Raw genomic sequence first — 21,308 nt, forward strand, 5'->3', positions numbered from 1 at the left:
AAAAGACAGGGTCAGGCAAGCAGAAGTCGGCATCCAAGAGACAGCAAAAGGGTAATAGCTACAGGCAAGGTCAGGCAGGCAGAAGTCAATGTCCAAATATCAGCAAGTAGGGATTAGGCAAGAGGCTTGGTCAGGCAGGCAGAAGTCGGTACACAGAAGAATAAAACTGATATGGTACTCACAATCCAGGGAAACAAACAAACGGGCCCAGATTCAGATCTCCCGCCGAGATTTAAAGGGCAGGAGCGTAACCGTCATCAGAGGGGTGTGAGAGAAAGCGTCATGTTGCTAAGCAACATGACGTCAGAGACACAGAGGAGTTCCGGGAGCCGCGGCGACACGGCGATGAACGGAAGCGCTCATGACAGCACCCCCTCCTCAAGGGCCCCTCCGGGGGACAGGACCAGGTCTATCAGGATGAGTCTTGTGGAAGGTCTTGACCAATATTGGAGCATTTACTTGATGAGCAGGTTCCCAAGAACGTTCCGTGACTGGATAACCCTTCCAATGAATGAGATAATACAATTTCTTGCCCCGCAATTTGGAATCTAGAATATGGCTGATCTCAAACTCAGGATGTCCATGCACCAATAACGGTGGAGGTTTAGAAAAAGGCTTAGAATACCTGTTAATCATCACAGGTTTTAAAAGAGAAACATGGAATACCGGATGGACTTTGAGAGACTTGGGTAAAGCTACCCGATAAGCAGTGGAACATACCTGACCCAGTATTCGGAAAGGACCCACATATCGTGGTCCCAATTTGTTAGAAGGTTGTTTCAGGCGAAGAAATCGAGAGGAAATCCAAACTTTATCACCAGGGCGATATTTGGGAGCCTTTTTCCGTCGAAGATCCGAAAAGAACTTGTAACGTCTAGAAGTTACAGAAAGAATACGATGTATCTTCTGCCAATGTCGAGTTAATCTTCGGGCTGTAAGATCAGAAGCAGGATTCACTGTGGAGGAAGTATGCAAAGGGAACGTCCTAGGCTGATATCCGTAAGCTGCATGAAAAGGAGAAGTCTGAAGGGAGGAATTGTACCGGGCATTATGGGCCAATTCAGCCAAAGGAAGGTAAGAAGTCCAGTTAGAATGATAATGATCCACATAATGTCTAAGATATGTTTCAAGACACTGGTTTACTCTTTCAGTCTGACCATTCGATTGTGGGTGGTGAGAAGTAGAGAGAGATATAGTAGTACCAAAATGTTTACAAAGTGACCTCCAAAATCGAGAAACGAATTGTACCCCTCTATCTGAAACAATATCAAGAGGAAATCCATGGATTCTTACAATATGTAGAATAAAAAGTTCAGAGAGTCTTTTGGCAGATGGTAATCCTGGCAAGGGTACAAAATGAGCCGTCTTAGTGAACCTGTCGACCACCACCCAGATAGTATTGTTCCCAGTGGACAAGGGAAGATCGGTAATAAAGTCCATGGATACATGAGTCCAAGGCTGGTGAGGTATAGGCAATGGTTGGAGTAATCCTGAAGGAAGTTGGCGTGGAGTTTTGTTCATGGCACATTGTGTGCATACTGAGACGTAATCCTTCACATCTTGAGAGAGTGTAGGCCACCAGACATGTTGTTTGAGGTTTCGAGTGGTAATACTGATGCCAGGATGTCCAGAAAGGGGACTATCATGAGCCCAAAATAAAATCTTGGAACGAAGGCGTTCAGGAACAAAGAGTAAACCATTGGGAGGTTTACAGGACAAAGGAAGACGCTCTTGAGCGGACTGTAATTCTTGTAACCAAGAAGTTGTTAACTGGGCAATGACTTCATGAGGTTGGAGAATGGTACCAGACTCAGGAACTGGGGTATCTTGAAATTGTCTGGAAAGTGCGTCTGCTTTAATATTTTTTGAACCAGGTATGTAAGACAAATTATAGTGAAACCGAGAGAAGAATAAGGACCAGCGTGCTTGCCTGGAATTTAGTCGTTTGGCTGTTTGGAGATACAGAAGGTTCTTATGATCAGTAAGTATAGTAAATGGCAAAGAAGTACCTTCCAGCCAATGTCTCCATTCATCCAATGCCATCTTGATGGCAAGTAACTCTTTATTCCCTACGTCATAGTTAAATTCGGAAGGAGTGAATTTTTTAGAGAAAAAAGCAACAGGATGAATCCTTCCAGTCTCTGGTATTCGTTGAGACAGAACCGCTCCAGCAGCAACAGAGGAAGCATCCACCTCCAGAATAAATTGAAACTCAGGATTTGGATGACGAAGGATAGGAGCTGAGGAAAAAGCTTCTTTGAGAGATTCAAAAGCTTCTATAGCCTCAGACGGCCATACTTTACAGTTTTGTCCTTTTCTTGTGAGAGAAGTAAGAGGAGAAGTAATAGTAGCAAAATTCTTGATGAACTTTCTGTAATAATTGGCGAAGCCTAGGAAACGTTGTAAAGCCTTCAAAGAATCAGGTCTAGGCCAATCCAAAATGGCAGAAAGTTTAGTAGGGTCCATTTCGAATCCAGATGCCGATATTACATAACCCAGAAAGGGTATGATTTTTTGATGGAAAGAACATTTCTCCAGTTTAGCAAACAGATGGAATTCTCTTAGACGTTGAAGTACTTTCTTGACGTGGTGCACATGATCTTGGTGGTTCTGAGAAAAAATTAAGATGTCGTCCAGGTATATGATAACAAAAATATTCAAAAAATCACGAAAGATCTCATTTACAAAATGCTGGAAAACCGCCGGAGCATTGCATAGCCCAAAGGGCATGACCAAATATTCATAATGCCCAAATCGAGTGTTAAAGGCAGTCTTCCACTCATCTCCTTTGCGTATACGGATCAAGTTGTATGCACCACGTAGGTCGAGTTTGGTGAAAATGGTGGCTCCCTGAAGATAAGTAAAAAGTTCAGGAATAAGGGGCAGAGGATAACTGTTCTTGATGGTAATCTGATTCAATCCACGATAATCAATACAGGGTCTTAATCCGCCATCCTTTTTTCCCACAAAAAAGAAACCAGCCCCTACAGGGGAAGAGGAGGGTCGAATAAATCCTCTAGCCAGATTGTCTTTTATATATTCTTCCAGAGCCATGTTTTCTGGTTTAGAAAGTGGATATGTTTTGCCTCGAGGATAGGCAGCCCCAGGAAGGAGGTCAATGGGACAATCAAAAGGGCGATGAGGAGGAAGACGTTCCGCTTCTTTTTTGGAGAAGACATCCACAAAGTCATGGTAATGCATAGGTAAGGATTCCGGAGTTTCAACTGTGAGAGCAATAGTGAGTGGTAACTTAGTAATCTCTTGAAGACATTTAGTCTGGCATGTAGATCCCCAGGAAGTGAGTTCACCGAAAGTCCAAGAAAAAATGGGATTGTGAATCTGGAGCCAGGGTAATCCCAAGATAATGGGAAATTGCGGAGTGGGAATGACATCGAAACAAATTGTCTCAGAATGAAGTATTCCTACGGTGAGGATTAAGGGTTGAGTAGAAAACTGAATGTATCCAGAACCCAAAGGATCTCCACTGACCGTAGAGACTGAAATGGAATACTCCTTCTTTAGTAAGGGTATAGAATGAGTAGAAACAAATGTAGAGTCAATGAACACACCTCCAGCACCGGAATCAATTAGGGCTTGGGTATAGATCTTCTTTTGTCCAATTAGAAGAGTTACTGGAACAAAGAGTTTCTTGTATAGGGAATGACCACTATTTTGGCTTAACTCAGTTCCCTGGACTAGAGTTAAGCCCTGGCTTTTACTGGCCTAGTAGGACAATCCCTTAATAAATGTCCTTTAAGGCCACAGTACAGACATAAGCCAAGAGTCCGTCTTCTTAAGCGTTCAGTCTCAGTTAATTTTATACTTCCTACTTCCATGGGTTCAGCCTGATCAGTAGTAGGAGAGGCTGGAGTGACTGGACTAGAAAAACGAGGAGCTAAACGAAAAGGAGTTCGAGTGGCAGTCCTCTGTGTTCTATCCTTTTCTTGTTGGCGTTCACGAAACCTGGCGTCGAGACAGATACAGAGATTTATTAAGGCTTCTAAGGACTCTGGAAGTTCACGATACACCAATTCATCCTTGAGACGCTCAGAAAGTCCTTTACGGAAAGCGGCTCTGAGTGCTCCCTGATTCCAAGTGGTTTCAGAGGCAAGGGTGCGGAACTCAATTGCATATTGAGAGACTGGTTGATTTCCTTGACGTAAATCCAGGAGAGTTGCTTCAGCAGCGGATGACCTTCCAGGTTTATCGAATACGTTTGAGAATGTAGATAGAAATGTATCAACATCCAACAGTATAGGATCATTCTTTTCTAGCAAAGGTGACACCCAAGCCAAGGCTTTTCCTTTCATTAAGGAAATAAGAAACGTGATTCTAGAAGAGGCAGTAGCAAAGAGAGTAGGGCTATTTCGGAAATGAAGACGGCATTGATTCAAAAAGCCTCTACATTCTTCAGGATTCCCATCATATTTATCCGGAAGAGGAATCCTGGGACTTAGTTGTACCTGAGACTGATTGTTAGGAATCGGAGGAGGTAATGCCTCAATCGGATTTGGATTGGGATTAGGATTGGGAGGTGCGGTAGCAACCAAATTTTGTAATAGAGCAGTAATTTGATCAAGTTTAGTGTCCAGAGACTGCAAGTGAGTGGCATGAGAACCCAAGAGCTGTCCCTGGTGAGCCACGGCCATAGATAATTCAGTGGGGTCCATTTTTATGGCCCGTTTGTAATGTCAGCCGCTCTGGAATCAATCCGGGATGTAACCCAACTGCTAGCGTGAATTGAAAGCACACGCTAGCACACTGAGAAATATCCAGGACGTGACCCACTCAGGAAGCAGATTAGAAGATAACAAAAATGAATATTGTTCCAGAATGCAGGAAAGCCACAAAGGATAAAACGTCCCTTTAAGTAGTACAAAGAACAAAAAGGAAATGCTCTTACTTTGAAGCTTCTGAAAAAGGTCCTCTTTAGCAGGCTTGTAAAACAAAGGAAAAGTTCTCTTTTGCAGCTTGTAAAAGTATAATGTCCCTTTAAGCAGGTTTATAACAAACAGAAAGGCAAAGTTCTCTTTTGCAGCTTGTAAAAGTAAATGTCCCTTTTAAGCAGGTGTATAACAAACAGAAAGGCAAAGTTCTCTTTTGCAGCTTGTAAAAGTATAATGTCCCTTTAAGCAGGTTTATAACAAACAGAAAGGCAAAGTTCTCTTTTGCAGCTTGTAAAAGTAAATGTCCCTTTTAAGCAGGTGTATAACAAACAGAAAGGCAAAGTTCTCTTTTGCAGCTTGTAAAAGTAAATGTCCCTTTTAAGCAGGTGTATAACAAACAGAAAGGCAAAGTTCTCTTTTGCAGCTTGTAAAAGTAAAATGTCCCTTTAAGCAGGTCTTGTTTAACAAAGAATAGGTTTAAAGGTAAAGGCCAAAGCAAGGTCAGGCAGGCAGAAGTCGGCATCCAAATATCAGCAAAAGGTATAGGCAAAAGACAGGGTCAGGCAAGCAGAAGTCGGCATCCAAGAGACAGCAAAAGGGTAATAGCTACAGGCAAGGTCAGGCAGGCAGAAGTCAATGTCCAAATATCAGCAAGTAGGGATTAGGCAAGAGGCTTGGTCAGGCAGGCAGAAGTCGGTACACAGAAGAATAAAACTGATATGGTACTCACAATCCAGGGAAACAAACAAACGGGCCCAGATTCAGATCTCCCGCCGAGATTTAAAGGGCAGGAGCGTAACCGTCATCAGAGGGGTGTGAGAGAAAGCGTCATGTTGCTAAGCAACATGACGTCAGAGACACAGAGGAGTTCCGGGAGCCGCGGCGACACGGCGATGAACGGAAGCGCTCATGACAGGTTCTTCTGGTTGAGAGGTTTCTGTCTCAGAGGTTGATGCTGATAAATCTTTGTATTTGTTCAAGATGGAATTTATTCGTTCTTTATTTAAAGAAGTATTAATTGCATTAGAAATAGAGGATTCTGGTCCTCTTGATACTGAAACTAAACGTTTAAATAAGGTTTTTAAATCTCCTGTAGTTATTCCAGAAGTGTTTCCTGTCCCTGATGCTATTTCTGAAGTAATTTCCAGGGAATGGAATAATTTGGGTAATTCATTTACTCCTTTTAAAACGTTTTAAGCAATTATATCCTGTGCCATCTGACAGATTAGAGTTTGGGACAAAATCCCTAAGGTTAATGGGGCTGTCTCTACTCCTGCTATATTTTTAGCGGATGTTGCTGCAGCTTCAACTTTTTGGTTAGAAGCTTTAGCGCAACAAGTAACAGATCATAATTCTCATAGCATTATTATTCTATAACATGCTAATTATTTTATTTGTGATGCCATCTTTGATATCATTAGAATTGATGTCAGGTATATGTCTCTAACTATTTTAGCTAGAAGAGCTTTATGGCTTAAAACTTGGAGTGCTGATATGTCTTCTAAGTCAACTTTGCTATCCCTTTCTTTCCAAGGTAATAAATTATTCGGTTCTCAGTTGGATTCTTTTATCTCAACTGTTACTGGAAGGAAGGGAACTTTTTTACCACAGGATAAAAAATCTGAGGTAAATTTAGGTCTAATAATTGTTTTCGTTCCTTTCATCACAACAAGGAACAAAAGCCTGATCCTTCATCCTCAGGAGCGGTATCAGTTTGGAAACCTTCTTCACTTTGGAATATATCCAAGCCTTATAGAAACCCAAAGCCAGCTCCTAAGTCCCCATGAAGGTGCGGCCCTCATTCCAGCTCAGCTGGTATGGGGCAGTTTACGTTCTTTTCAAAGAAATTTGGATCAATTCCGTTCACAATCTCTGGTTTCAGAACATTGTTTCAGAAGGGTACAGAATTGGCTTCAAGTTAAGGCCTCCTGCAAAGAGATTTATTTTCTTTCCCGTGTCCCAGTAAACCCAGCAAAGGCTCAAGCATTTCTGAAATGTGTTTCAGATCTAGAGTTGGCTGGAGTAATTATGCCAGTTCCAGTTCTGGAACAGGGGCTGGGGTTTTATTCTATCTCTTCATTGTACCAAAGAAGGTCAATTCCTTCAGACCAGTTTCGGATCTATCAATATTGAATCGTTATGTAAGGATACCAACATTCAAAATGGTAGCTGTAAGGACTATCCTGCCTTTTGTTCAGCAAGGGCATTATATGTCTACAATAGATTTACAGGATGCATATCTGCATGTTCCGATTCATCCAGATCACTTTTAGTTTCTGAGATTCTCTTTTTTAGACAAGCATTACCAGTTTTGTGGCTCTACCGTTTGGCTTAGCATCAGCTCCAAGAATTTTTACAAATGTTCTCGGTGCCCTTCTGTCTGTATTCAGAGAACAGGGTAATGGTATTTCCTTATTTGGACGATATCTTGGTACTTGCTCAGTCTTCACATTTAACAGAATCTCATACGAATCGACTTGTGTTGTTTCTTCAAGATCATGGTTGGAGGATCAATTTACCAAATAGTTCATTGATTCCTCAGACAAGGGTAACCTTTTTAGGTTTCCAGGTAGATTCAGTGTCTATGACTCTGTCTTTGTCAGACAAGAGAAGTCTAAGATTGATATCAGCTTGTCAAAACCTTCAGTCACAATCATTCCCTTTGGTAGCCTTATGCATGGAAATTTTAGGTCTTATGACTGCTGCATCGGACGCGATCTCCTTTGCTCATTTTCACATGCAACCTCTTCAGCTCTGTATGCTGAACCAATGGTGCAGGGATTACACAAAGATATCTCAATTTATATCTTTAAAACTGATTGTACGACACTCTCTGACGTGGTGGACAGATCACCATCGTTTAGTTCAGGGGGCTTCTTTGTTCTTCTGACCTGGACTGTAATTTCAACAGATGCAAGTCTTACAGGTTGGGGAGCTGTGTGGGGGTCTCTGACGGCACAAGGGGTTTGGGAATCTCAGGAGGTGAGATTACCGATCAATATTTTGGAACTCCGTGCAATTTTCAGAGCTCTTCAGTCTTGGCCTCTTCTGAAGAGAGAGTCGTTCATTTGTTTTCAGACAGACAATGTCACAACTGTGGCATACATCAATCATCAAGGAGGGACTCACAGTCCTCTGGCTATGAAAGAAGTATCTCGAATTCTGGTTTGGGCGGAATCCAGCTCCTGTCTAATCTCTGCGGTTCATTTCCCAGGTATAGACAATTGGGAAGCGGATTATCTCAGTCGTCAAACGTTGTATCCGGGCGAATGGTCTCTTCACCCAGAGGTATTTCTTCAGATTGTTCAAATGTGGGAACTTCCAGAAATAGATCTGATGGTTTCTCATCTAAACAAGAAACTTCCCAGGTATCTGTTCAGATCCCGGGATCCTCAGGCGGAGGCAGTGAATGCATTATCACTTCCTTGGAAGTATCATCCTGCCTATATCTCTCTGCCTCTAGTTCTTCTTCCAAGAGTAATCTCCAAGATTCTGAAGGAATGCTCATTTGTTCTGCTGGTAGCTCCAGCATGGACGGATTCTTTTTCGGATGGCCTCTTGCCAACCGTGGGCTCTTCCGTTAAGACCAGACCTTCTGTCGCAAGGTCCTTTTTTCCATCAGGATCTCAAATCTTTAAATTTAAGGGTATGGAGATTGAACGCTTGATTCTTGGCCAAAGAGGTTTCTCTGACTCTGTGATTATTACTATGTTACAGGCTCGTAAATCTGTATCTAGAGAGATATATTATAGAGTCTGGAAGACTTATATTTCTTAGTGTCTTCTCATCATTTTTCCTGGCATTCTTTTAGAATTCCGAGAATTTTTTTTTTTTTTTTTGCAGTTTCTTCAGGATGGTTTAGATAAATGTTTGTCCGCAAGTTCCTTGACAGGACAAATCTCTGCCCTTTCTGTTCTTTTTCACAGAAAGATTGCTAATCTTCCTGATATTCATTGTTTTGTACAAGACTTGGTTCGTATAAAACCTGTCATTCAGTCAATTTCTCCTCCTTGGAGTTTGAATTTGGTTCTGGGGGCTCTTCTAGCTCCTCCTTTTGAACCCATGCATTCATTTGGACATTAAACTTCTTTCTTGGAAAGTTTTGTTTCTTTTGGCCATCTGTTCTGCCAGAAGAGTCTCTGAATTATCTGCTCTTTCTTGTGAGTCTCCTTTTCTGATTTTTCATCAGGATAAGGCGGTGTTGCGAACTTCTTTTGAATTTTTTCCTAAGGTTGTGTATTCTAACAACATTAGTAGAGAAACTGTGGTTCCTTCATTATGTCCTAATACTAAGAATTCTAAGGAGAAATCATTGCATTCTTTGGATGTTGTTGGAGCTTTGTAATATTATGTTGAAGCTACTAAGTCTTTCCGAAAGACTTCTAGTCTATTTTTCATCTTTTCTGGTTCTAGAAAAAGCCAGAAAGCTTCTGCCATTTCTTTGGCATCTTGGTTGAAATCTTTAATTCATCATGCCTATGTCGAGTCGGGTAAAACTCCGCCTCAAGGGATTACAGCTCATTCTACTAGGTCAGTTTCTACTTCCTGGGCGTTTTAGGAATGAAGCTTCGGTTGATCAGATTTGCAAAGCAGCAACTTGGTCCTCTTTGCATACTTTTACTAAATTCTACCATTTTGATGTGTTTTCTTCTTTTGAAGCAGTTTTTGGTAGAAAAGTACTTCAGGCAGCGGTTTCAGTTTGAATCTTCTGCTTATGTTTTCATTAAACTTTATTTTGGGTGTGGATTATTTTCAGCAGGAATTGGCTGTCTTTATTTTATCCCTCCCTCTCTAGTGACTCTTGCTTGGAAAGATCCACATCTTGGGTAGTCATTATCCCATACGTCACTAGCTCATGGACTCTTGCTAATTACATGAAAGAAAACATAATTTATGTAAGAACTTACCTGATATATTCATTTCTTTCATATTAGCAAGAGTCCATGAGGCCCACCCTTTTTGTGGTGGTTATGATTTTTTTGTATAAAGCACATTTATTCCAATTCCTTATTTTATATGCTTTCGCACTTTTTTCTTATCACCCCACTTCTTGGCTATTCGTTAAACTGATTTGTGGGTGTGGTGAGGGGTGTATTTATAGGCATTTTAAGGTTTGGGAAACTTTGCCCCTCCTGGTAGGAATGTATATCCCATACGTCACTAGCTCATGGACTCTTGCTAATATGAAAGAAATGAATTTATCAGGTAAGTTCTTACATAAATTATGTTTTTTTCTTATTTTTTCATATTTTTTCACATTTTTTTAACATACCTTTTACATTTGATTTTTTCATCACTTCAGTTTTGATTTTCTCATCGTTTGCATCACTTCAGCTTTGCCATTTTCAACATTTGGAGGACAAACCCTTTGTGACTGTGTGACTTTTAAAGTACTTTCTGGATTTTACCCATAGGACAGTTTTTTGGACATTCATTGAACATTTTAAGAGACTTACTAGATCCGGATTTTATATATCTCATTATCATTGTATTTTATTTTGGTCTTATATCTGTTTTTATGTCATTATTATTTGTAATAAATCAAGATTTTAACATCTAATCCCCTATTATGGGCTTTTATACGTCATTTTAATGTATTAAGGGCTTTTAAAATTATACTGAAGTCTGGTCAGTACGTTGGGCCAGTTATTACCCAGCCTTTTTAGGCGCTTTATACTCATTCTTCACTATCTGCTAAAAATATCCGCAAAGTAGTTATGCTCTTGGACTATATGTGGAATAGAGACAAAATAAAAAAAGGGAACATATGCAGATTTAGCTCTTTTGACAGTAGACGCGGAAAAAGCCTTTGACTCTATCACGTTGCAGTATTTATTTAGGGCTTTAGAACAATTTGTGTTCCAGGAGCAATTTGTGCATTTTGTTCATAAAATATATCGGATGACGATATCATATTTATTGATTAATGGTATGCTTTCCCCTAAAATAATACTCGGCAGAGGAACAAGGCAAGGATGTCCGTTGTCCCCGCTGCTGTTTAATATTGCATTAGAACCGCTTGCTATTTGGTTAAGGGAGAATTTGAGTGGAATCTCAATTGGACCACAAAAACTGAAAACTCTTCTCTATGCAGATGATATGTTACTTTTTTTTAGATAAAACGGCGTACCATATACCTTTAGTTATGTAAATATTTGCTGATTTTAGTTTTTTTTGGGGTATAAAATTAATTATGGAAAAAGTGAATTATTGTGGATAATTAAATCGAGGGTAAGTTGCTCAAATCATCCTTTCAAAGTTGTAGATCGTCTTAAATATCTGGGTATAATTTTACATAGAGATCCACAAAAATGGTATAATTTGAATTTTTCACCCCTATTACAGAAGATTAAGAATAATCTTGAAGTATGGGCTTTTTTTCCTTTATCTATATCTGCACGAGTTAATTTAATAAAATCCATTGTGTTTCCTCAGATGTTGTATCCACTACAAAATCTTCCATTGTTCCTTTTAAACATTGATCTGAGGAAATTTGACCAGTATCTAACTAATTTTATATGGGGTAATAAAAAAGCCTGTATATCCTTGGCTAGATTGATACAAAAAAATGCTTTGCAGGTCTAGCCCTTCCTAGTTTAAAACGGTATAACTGTATAATATTGCTACTTTAGTTAAATTTGCCCTTCATTGGATAACCGATTCCAATAATTTTGCTACAATTGAACTAGAAAGACAATGTATTGCTCCTTTTTCATTAAAAGCCATTTTACATAATGTAATTAAACATCTTCCACCCAAAATTATTATATTATCTTCCATTAAAAATATAATTGTAGCCTGGCAGAAATTCTGTAAGGTCATGGAAGTAGACCCTCATTTTTTCAAATTTTTGCCCATAAGAGGTAATCCAGAGTTTATGCAAAAGAACAAAAATATTGGCACTGTGAATATAATAGATAGGAATAAGGGATATAATCCCTGGTGCTAGCCCTTGATAATCTAATAATAACCAGAGGAAGAGGGGGAGTGGGACAAGAAGGGGTTAAATAGCACTCATTCCATTAGATACTGTGATATTGTTGAAAAGTATTCAACTAATTAGATAAAGTAATTTACTTAAAAACATTAATTTATTAACCACTATTAAAATGTTATCGATATTACAGCTGGAAATAATTCCAATATATCTCTAATAAACTCCACAAAAACAAAAAACAAATTGCAGTATGCTGAGAAAATGAACACAGCTCCAACCACCCCCCTGTATTCCTGGCCGGTAACAGGATACACCGGCTTCAGGTGACAGGGATGGTCAAAAAACTATGTTTGAATCTCTTGCAGTCTAGTTACTAAAGAGGAGCAACGATATAATAATTAAAATCAAAACATGCACACTTCACACAAACGCGTTTCGGCCGAGTAGCGGCCTTTCTCAATGTGTTTTTACAACTAACAAGACGAGTGTCATACTATAGACTACCAATCCAGAGTTTATGCCAGGAGTACAATATAAGGTTTTTAAAAATGGGAGGAGAACGTATTGGTAGTGGTGTCCCAGGCCATGCTAGATACTCAGCAAATATATCCATCAGGTATTCTTTTCCAACAATTTAACCTAGCTATGGATAATTTGTTTGCTTATTTTCAACTTAGGCACTTCCTGCACAACTTTTCGCCCGTGGGGGACTGGGCGTCTAAGTGGGATGAGATTAACATATGCATTGATAGGTTCAGAAGTGGCAATACTTCAATTTTGCTTATATATGATATAATGCTAGCTAAACAAGGTGCATTAGTGGTAGAGAAAATTTGTAAAAATTGGGCGAATGCTTTTACTACTATAAATTCGGATCTGATCAGTCAGAGTTTTTTTACAGTAAATAAATGTGTGATTCCCATGTCTATAAAAGAATCCCACTTTAAACTTATTAATAAATATTATTTGCCTCCGTCCAGAATGGCACAATTTTATCCCACACAAGTTTTTTTTTTCCGCGTTGCTCTTATACCATTGCTAATTTAATGCATATGTTCTGGACATGTCAAAAAATAAAGCAATTTTGGTTGAAAATTCAGTATTGGGTTAATCATTCTTTCAATTTAGCTGTTCAATTTACTGCTGACGCTGTATTCTTTCTTAGAATACATAATCAAATAAAAAATATATTTGTATATTCCCTTAGAACTATTATACTTATAGCTAGGTTTCTTATAATTAAAAACTGGCGGTTGCACAAGGCCCCCCCTTTACTCTTTTTCTTAAAGAGATACAGGCCCAAATTTTATTTGAAGCCTTTTACACTCAATTTTCCGCTGAAAAACGTATCTGCAAATTTATTCATAGTTGGCTCCCAATAATTAAGTCTTATCCGTTGCTAGTTCAGAAAAATATCTTGATGCCATTTTTAAGCTCTCAGACTTTTTCAGATCTAGTGGTACATGGGTTGTTTCCACCTCTATGGGTGTCTAATGCCAGGGAAGTGGGCTAGGGGGAGGAATTAGGTATTTACACGAGGTGGGGGAGGGGAGGCGACAGGAGAGGTACACTCTTTTTCCCCAATTCACCTTGGTTTCGTGTTGTTTTTTGTTTTTTTTCCTTCCTCACACTGTACGGTGTGATTAGGTTAGAATAAGTATTGCTATAATCCATAAGTTGGGTCATGATATAGGCCGAATAAATGCGCTATAAGTGTAATTAATTCACAATGCCAAGTGTGCCTGGACGATTTAGCTATTTTCAATGTCCAGATAATATTTTTCATGATTTTCCTTTGGTTTGTTGTTATATCCTTGTAATGGTAGATAAAGGAGAACAGTGAGTTTTCAAGATACACCATTTGAGATTGATTTGACCCATGTCGACAAAGCATGGTTATTTACTTTGTTAATGGTAATCCACAAGGTATTTGTTTTATGATTATTTATTTTCTTTTTTTCTTTTTCTCGTGTTTATTTTTCATGCATGAATATTTTTCTTTTTATTTCTGTTGTTAAAAATCAACAAAAATAAGATTAAAAACCAAAATAAATGGTAGTGGATGAATCACAAGTGAAGTAATGATGAGGGAAAAAATGAAGTGAAAAAATCTTAGTAAAAGTTCCAATGATGTGACAAAATTTCAGTGAAGACAGTAAAAAGTAAAACATGAAAAAGACCCAATTGGCATGACAAAGGAATTACAAAGTCCATAGTGAAAAAAATATATATTGGTAAGTGATTAAATCCATTAGGGTTTGTGAGAATCTCCAAAAAAATGTGTTCAAAATATCTTCAAATAAAAACAAAAAACCTGTGAAAAAAATATAAACAAAGCTGTAGAATATATTCACAAATAGAATCAAATATAGGTAGTGAACTTACTTTGGTTAAGTCGACGCGTTTCAGCCTCTGTATAGGCCTTTATCAAGACTAAATAACCAAAGTAATCTGTGTCTATATAAAGGGTGTACTATCCAATCAGTGTGTGTCATTTTTGGCGCCATAAATAGGCTCCGCCTACTTCATGTGGGGTGTCTTGTGGGTATGGGCATATTTATTAATAGCCCTTCTCTGAAATGGTCTTAAAGTTCTGATATTTCTACTTAGTCTAGTATGGTGAATCTACATAATATATATTAGGAATGCTAGGAATTTATTTTATGAGTTATAACAAACTAACAGTGTTATACAAATGAGTAAAGTTGTCTCCGGAATCGTACTTCCGGTTCCGGCAAAGAATTGATGTCACTTCCGGATTGTATATTACCTTTTCTGGTTGATTTAGTGACTTAAGTAATTTATATGGATATGTCTACAGTATTCAAAAACGTGCATCGTTCTAATAAGACTCAGGTGGGTTATGCAGATAAGTAGCGAAACCTCCCGATTACAACTTCCGGTTTCGCCTGAGTAAATGACGTCACTTCCGGTTATTTTATTTCCGGTTCCGGTTGTGATAATGTTTAGAGACGGTTTGTTAAAGAATAAAGAGGACTTTTCTTTTTATATACATAATAAGGGGCTATGATGTTTTATGTTCGTGAGTTTTGGTGTAATGAGGATTTTGGGCATGATGATTACGGATACATTTTTTAAATAACATCACTTCCGGAATGTGACTTCCAGTTAAATGGTAAGCTAATGTGTTATCAGTTCAATAAATAAATATGGTTGTTGTGTGAACTTATTATATATATATATAACGATCAACTGAATAAGCATAAATAGGATAATAGTGTACAACATAAATGTGATGAAACATTAATACTAACAGGCTAGTGGCATAATATATATAAGATGAAACAAATAGGCAGATGGCATAAATAATTGGACAATACAGAGAGATGTTATAAGGTCAATCAGAACAATATGATCATTACGATAAAACTTTGTAACTGAGGCAGACTGTATGATTCAATAAAAATCTGAAGTTGAAACTTATAAAAAGTATACAATATATATGAAATATAAAAATCTAAAAAAATAAAAAAATACATATAAGAACTCTATAGTGTCAGAAGCTGATTCATTTAAAATCTGTTGTTAATACATATATATGAGAAATCGGCTTCTATTGTATCAGATACTCAAATATATATAAAAAAATAAAATGTGTAAAATTTAAAAACGACATATCATATTACTGACACAGTTAAAAAAAGATACAATTCTAAAAAGTTAATCTAGACTGTTGAGAGCTGTACCCATAGAAACTGGGTGATGATGCCCAGATAATATAAAAGTATTAATAACCGAGACTGGCAGTTTAGGTTAGTCAAGGGTCATAGTGTGTGCTATTGTGAAGAAAACAAATGAAAAGAATAAGATAGTTAAAAAAGGTATTTTCAAAAGATATTTTCAGAAGAGTTGTGGGTTAGAAGGTAAGTTGTAAACAAGTTAATGTTTAAAAGAAAAGTAGTCGCCAATAGACACATATAAAACTTCAGTAATGTTAAATGTGCAAAGAGCTCATGTGTTAAAAGATATGTGTGCCTTAGCAGAAATGTTAGAAACAAGTGGTTATCATCTGTTTAGCTGGAAGAGGTGTGCTAAATCTTCTCTATTGTTTAAGCCTTTTGGATATAAGCAATCCAATGTAAAAATCCATTTTGACTCACTGAGAAGCATTTTCTGTTCATAGTTACCGCCTCTCTAGTTTTTTCTTATTTTAGTATCCCACAGTATTTGAGGTCTTTCAGATTTCCATTGTGAGTGGTGGAAAAGTTCCTATAAAGTGGAGTATCGGTATTCTTTTTTTCAATGCAAAGAATGTGCTCCCTAATTCTGTCCCTGTATTCTAGTGGCCTGTCCTATGTACTGCAGATTGCAAGAGCATTGGATTAGGTATATAACACCCCTATCACAACATCTGATCAGATCTTTAATCATGTGTTTTTCTTTTTGATGATGTGAAAACAAGTTATTAGTTTTCCACCTATTTTTGCACGCTTTACATTTTGGGCAGGGATAAAATCCTTTGATAGTTGTGTTCAAACAATTCTGCGTGTTCTGACTTCTTTTTTTAGGGATACTTGGGGCTAACATGTTTTTTAAATTGTTTGCCTTTCTACATATAAATGTAGGCTGAGGGGTCAATTTTTCCTTTAATAATGCCCAATGTTTTCTAAAATTTTTCTCCATTATATGTCTATTGGCACAATATTCTGTAATCAGTGGAACATTGATGGTATCAGTTTAGGTTTCAGGATTTTTTTATCTTCTTATTCTTATATTTTAGGAGGTCTTTACGATCAGTAATCCTGACTTCCTTAATCTTCTCGTTCAATAGTTCCTCTCTGTATCCTCTTTCTAGGAATCTTTGTTTTAAGATATCAGCCTGTTCCTCCCATTTCCTTGGATTCGAGCAATTCTTTTTTACTCTGAGCAATTGGCCCTTGGGAATGTTATCTTTCCACGTGGTGTGGTGACAGCTTAAGCTGTGAATGTAATTATTGCAATCGACTTCCTTAAAGAAGGTCGATGTCTCAACATGCCCATCAACAATCTCTATTTTGAGATCTAAGAAGTGTATGGACTTCCTACTGTATTCATATGTAAATTTTAAATTCATCCTATTAAGATTCATCACATCAATTGTGTGTTGTAGCTCCTCAAGCGTACCTCTCCAAATCAAAAGGATGTCGTCAATATATCTGACATATAGGACCAGGTCCGCGCTGGCTGGGCAGGAGTCCCAAAAAATTTTCTCTGACTTGCCCATATATAAATTTGCGTAGCTTGGCGCGAACCTGGTCCCCATTGCCATCCCACATAGTTGTGGATAATACTTCTCGTTGTTGCTAAAATAATTATGAGTTAAAATATAATTAATACTGTGAAGAATAAAGGTGCGTTGTGCTTCAGGGATAGAGGGATCTTTTTGTAAAAAGAAATCGACTGCTTTGACACCTTCTTCGTGGGGGATGCTAGTATACAGTGATACTGCATCGCATGTAGCCATAATGAAGTTATCTTCCCATATAAGATTCTCTAGAGTTGTCAGGACTTGCGTGGAGTCTCTGAGATAAGATGGTAAACTTGTCACAAGTTTTTGGAGGTTTTTATCCACATACTCCGAAAGATTACAGGAGATAGATCCTATACCCAATATTATCGGTCTTCCAGGCGGGTTTACCAGAGACTTGTGGATCTTTGGGAGTTGATAGAAAACAGGGGTGATGGGATGTTCCACCATTAAATAGTTATATTCTTTTTCATTCAGTATCCCCCGTTTTCCTGCTTCGGTTACTAAAGCTTCCAATTCTATCTTAAATTTCTCCACTGGATTATTAGTAATCTCTGATAAGTTTTAGTATCGTCTAGAATCCTGTTACATTCTCCTTCGTAATCTTCTTTATTCATTACCACTATGCCGCCTCCTTTGTCAGCCGGTTTTATAATTAGGTTGCGGTTGTTTTCAAGCCTTTTAATGGTGTCGAATTGGGATTTGGATACATTATGTTTAACATTTTTCATTTTGTTCTTACTGATGTTTCTTATATCATGACAAACAATTGTCTCGAATGATTCAATTGCACTTCCCTTACTTCCAATGGGAAAAAATGTAGACTTAGGTTTTAAGTCTGTATTTTGAAATTGGTCTTCTATAGATGGTCTGGGAGGCATGCAATTTCTTTCCATGGTGGATCTAGCAAAATATCTTTTTAACGTCAATTTTCTGATGAACTCTTTGGTACTCACGAAAGCTTGAAATTTGTCTAAGCACTTTGTGGGTGCAAAGCTCAGACCATATGACAGAATCGATTCTTCTTTCGTTGATAACTCGCTTTTGCTAAGGTTATATATACCATTTGTTTTTTTATTGGTTGTCTTTGCCAAATCAGAGTTAGATGTATGTGGAATTGGTTCTTGCTTTTGGTTATTTTCCTTTTTTCTTAATTTTGAACCTCCTCTTTTTCCCCTAGGGGTCTTCTTTTTTGTTGTATTGTATTCTCCTGTTCCTCTGAGTCCATATTTTTTCTTTTTAGTGTTGCTCTTTCTTTCTCTTTCTCTCTGGGATGTAGGGGATTTACCCCTAAAATAACTGAATAATAGAAGTACATTGGAAAGTTGTTTAAAACTGTATGTTCTATCTATCTGAATTATGAAATATTTTTTTTAGGTTTTATGTCCCTTTAATTCACTCTGCATTCCTGCAATACATTAACATATTGGTTGATTGTTTTTTTTTTTCAGGAGTAGAAGAGTAGACAGTGCTAGTTATGGTCCTTTTGTTAGCAAAACTATCATTGTGTTGCAGTTTCTTATCTTCTCTGCCATCTAGAGACAGAAATATGGCAGAGTTTCATCTACTCCTTTATTTCTCAAAAATGTAAAAGGGACAAAAAAAAATAATAACGCAAAGCTGCTGTACTATGCACAAGCATTTAAAGGTACAGTCTAGTCAAAATGTAACTTTCATGATTCAGATAGGGCATGCGATTTTAAACAACTTTCCAATTTACTTTTATCATCAAATTTGTTTTGTTCTCTTGGTATTCTTTGTTGAGAGCTAAACCTAGATAAGCTAATATGCTAATTTCTAAGCCCTTGAAGGCCACCTCTTTTCTCAGTGCATTTTCACAGTTTCACATCTAGACAGTGCTAGTTCATGTGTGCCATAGAGATAACATTGTGTTCACTCCTGTGGAGTTATTTAGGAGACAGTACTAATTGGCTAAAATGCAAGTCTGTCAAAAGAACTGAAACAAGGAGCAGTCTGCAGAGGGTTAGATACAAGGTAATCACAGAGGTAAAAAGTGCATTAAAGGGCCGTTAAACCTCAAATTTTTCTTTCATGATTCAGATAGAGAATACAATTTTAAACTACATTTCAATTTACTTCTATTATCTAATTTGCTGCAATCTTTAGATATCTTTTGTTAAAGAAATAGCAATGCACATTGGTGAGCCAATCACATGAGGCATCTATGTGCAGTCACCAATCAGAAGCTATGGAGACTATCTAGATATGCTTTTCAGGAAATAATATCAAGAGAATGAAGCAAATTAGATAATAGAAGTAAATTAGAAAGTTGCTTAAAATGGTATTCTCTATCTGAATCATGAAAGAAAAATGTGGGTTTAATGTCCCTTCAATATAACAGTTTTGGTTATGCAAATCTGGGAATGGGTAATAGAGGGATTATCTGTCTCTTTAAACAGTAAAACTTCTGGTGTAGACTGTCCCTTTAATATTACAATCTCAAGGTGTTTACTGTCCCTTTATATGTTGATTTTGTTTTCCCTTAAATGGGACATTACAAATATGAGCAATTATATACTGTATTTACATTTTTAATAAATGTAATATACATTTTTTTTTGCAAACAAGAGCAGTTCAGGGATAAACCAATTTCCTGGTATTCTTTGCTGTGGCCATTTTATATCTCCCAATATTTGTGGCTGAGTATCAGGAACTCTGGAGGTTGAAGGGGACCTGTCACCATTCTGTGGGTTTTGTATGAAGGGGTGGGATCATGGATGGTTAATGGGCAGGATTGTGGGTGTGTCTGGGTGTTAAGTTGGTGTGACTATTCAGCCAGAAGGTGTGCCTGGGCAGTTTGTGGGCATGTCTGTGTGCTCCATGGGTGGGGCTAAGGCAGATTCTGCAAATGGGGAGATACGACTGTCTCAGAGGGACAGAGCTCATAATATTGTGGAATATGAGGCTTGGAAAACAGAGGATAAGATAAAGTAGGATTATAAAGAACAGAGAAATAACTATTTAAAGGGACATACAATAATATAATATATATATATATTATATTGTGTATAGTAAATAGCAACAGTTAAAAAATATTAAAAATAGTTTTTGAGTAAACAAAATAAAAGCTGTTTTAGGAGAATTTAGAAGAAAATAACAGGAATTGTATGATTATGTACAGCTGTGTCTTGACAGGCTGACAGGCTGACAGGGACACTTACAAAAGAAAAGAAAAAAGTTTATTCAGCAACAGAAATATATTTTTGGTTCCAAAAGGAAAGCACTGTAATATATTTAGAGAGAGAAAACAGAGAAAAGTTTTGAGTGTCGTGTCCCTTTAAAGGCATATTAAAGGGACATAAAACAGTGCACTTCTAATAAAAAAATAAATAAAAGTAAACATAAAATAATCACTGCTTACTGTTTTTTTGCAAAATGAGCATTTAGAAATTCTCAGTGTAGCCTGTGACTGTAGGCTTTGGGCCATTGTGTACAGTGCAATAAATATACTTTTTTTTTAAAATTAACACTTGAAACTTTATTTATCCCTTCTATCTGGATCCAGCTCTCCCATGTCCCATCTCCCTTTGTGTAGTGAACATGCCCATCTCTTATACTAATATCTTTGGGATTATATAGTGCAGGCACATTATCAATAGAAATACATTCATGGCAGAAGTAATGTGCAAGCAAACAACTGCGATCAGACCACAAAAGGTTCATGTCAGATGTGTGTGCATAAAATCCTCCCAACTGTCTTACATTGAGAGGGACAGTCCCTTATTCTGAGCTCTGTCCCACTATTACTCTCAGACATCCATATGGCCCTATTTGTAGAATTTCCCTTAGCTCCGCCCACAGAACACCCAGACACACCCACCAACCACACCCACAACCCCCACTTATTACCCACAATCCCACCCCTTCCATCATGGCTCCACCCACAAAATAGTGATAGGCACCCATTAAACTCCTGAGTCCCTGATACCCAGCCACAAATGTTGAGAGGTGTGAATGAGCAAGGTATAAGGCCTAGTTTCTTAACATGCGGTACATGTTCCCCTGGGGGTAGCTGAAGCTTTGGTAAGGGGGACTCAGTAGCTTGCCTTTTCAATATTTTAGTGGCACCGTTGCCTCTTATTTTCATTTACCTTATACTATACCTAAAAATATGTGAGTGCAGTTGGGCGGTAATTAGATCACACATTTATGCCTGTAGGGGTACTTGCTACAAAAAAAGAGAAAAACTGGTATAAGGGAATACTCACAACTCTAT

This window comes from Bombina bombina, chromosome 7, assembly GCF_027579735.1.
Source record: "Bombina bombina isolate aBomBom1 chromosome 7, aBomBom1.pri, whole genome shotgun sequence".
Taxonomy (NCBI): Eukaryota; Metazoa; Chordata; class Amphibia; order Anura; family Bombinatoridae; genus Bombina; species Bombina bombina.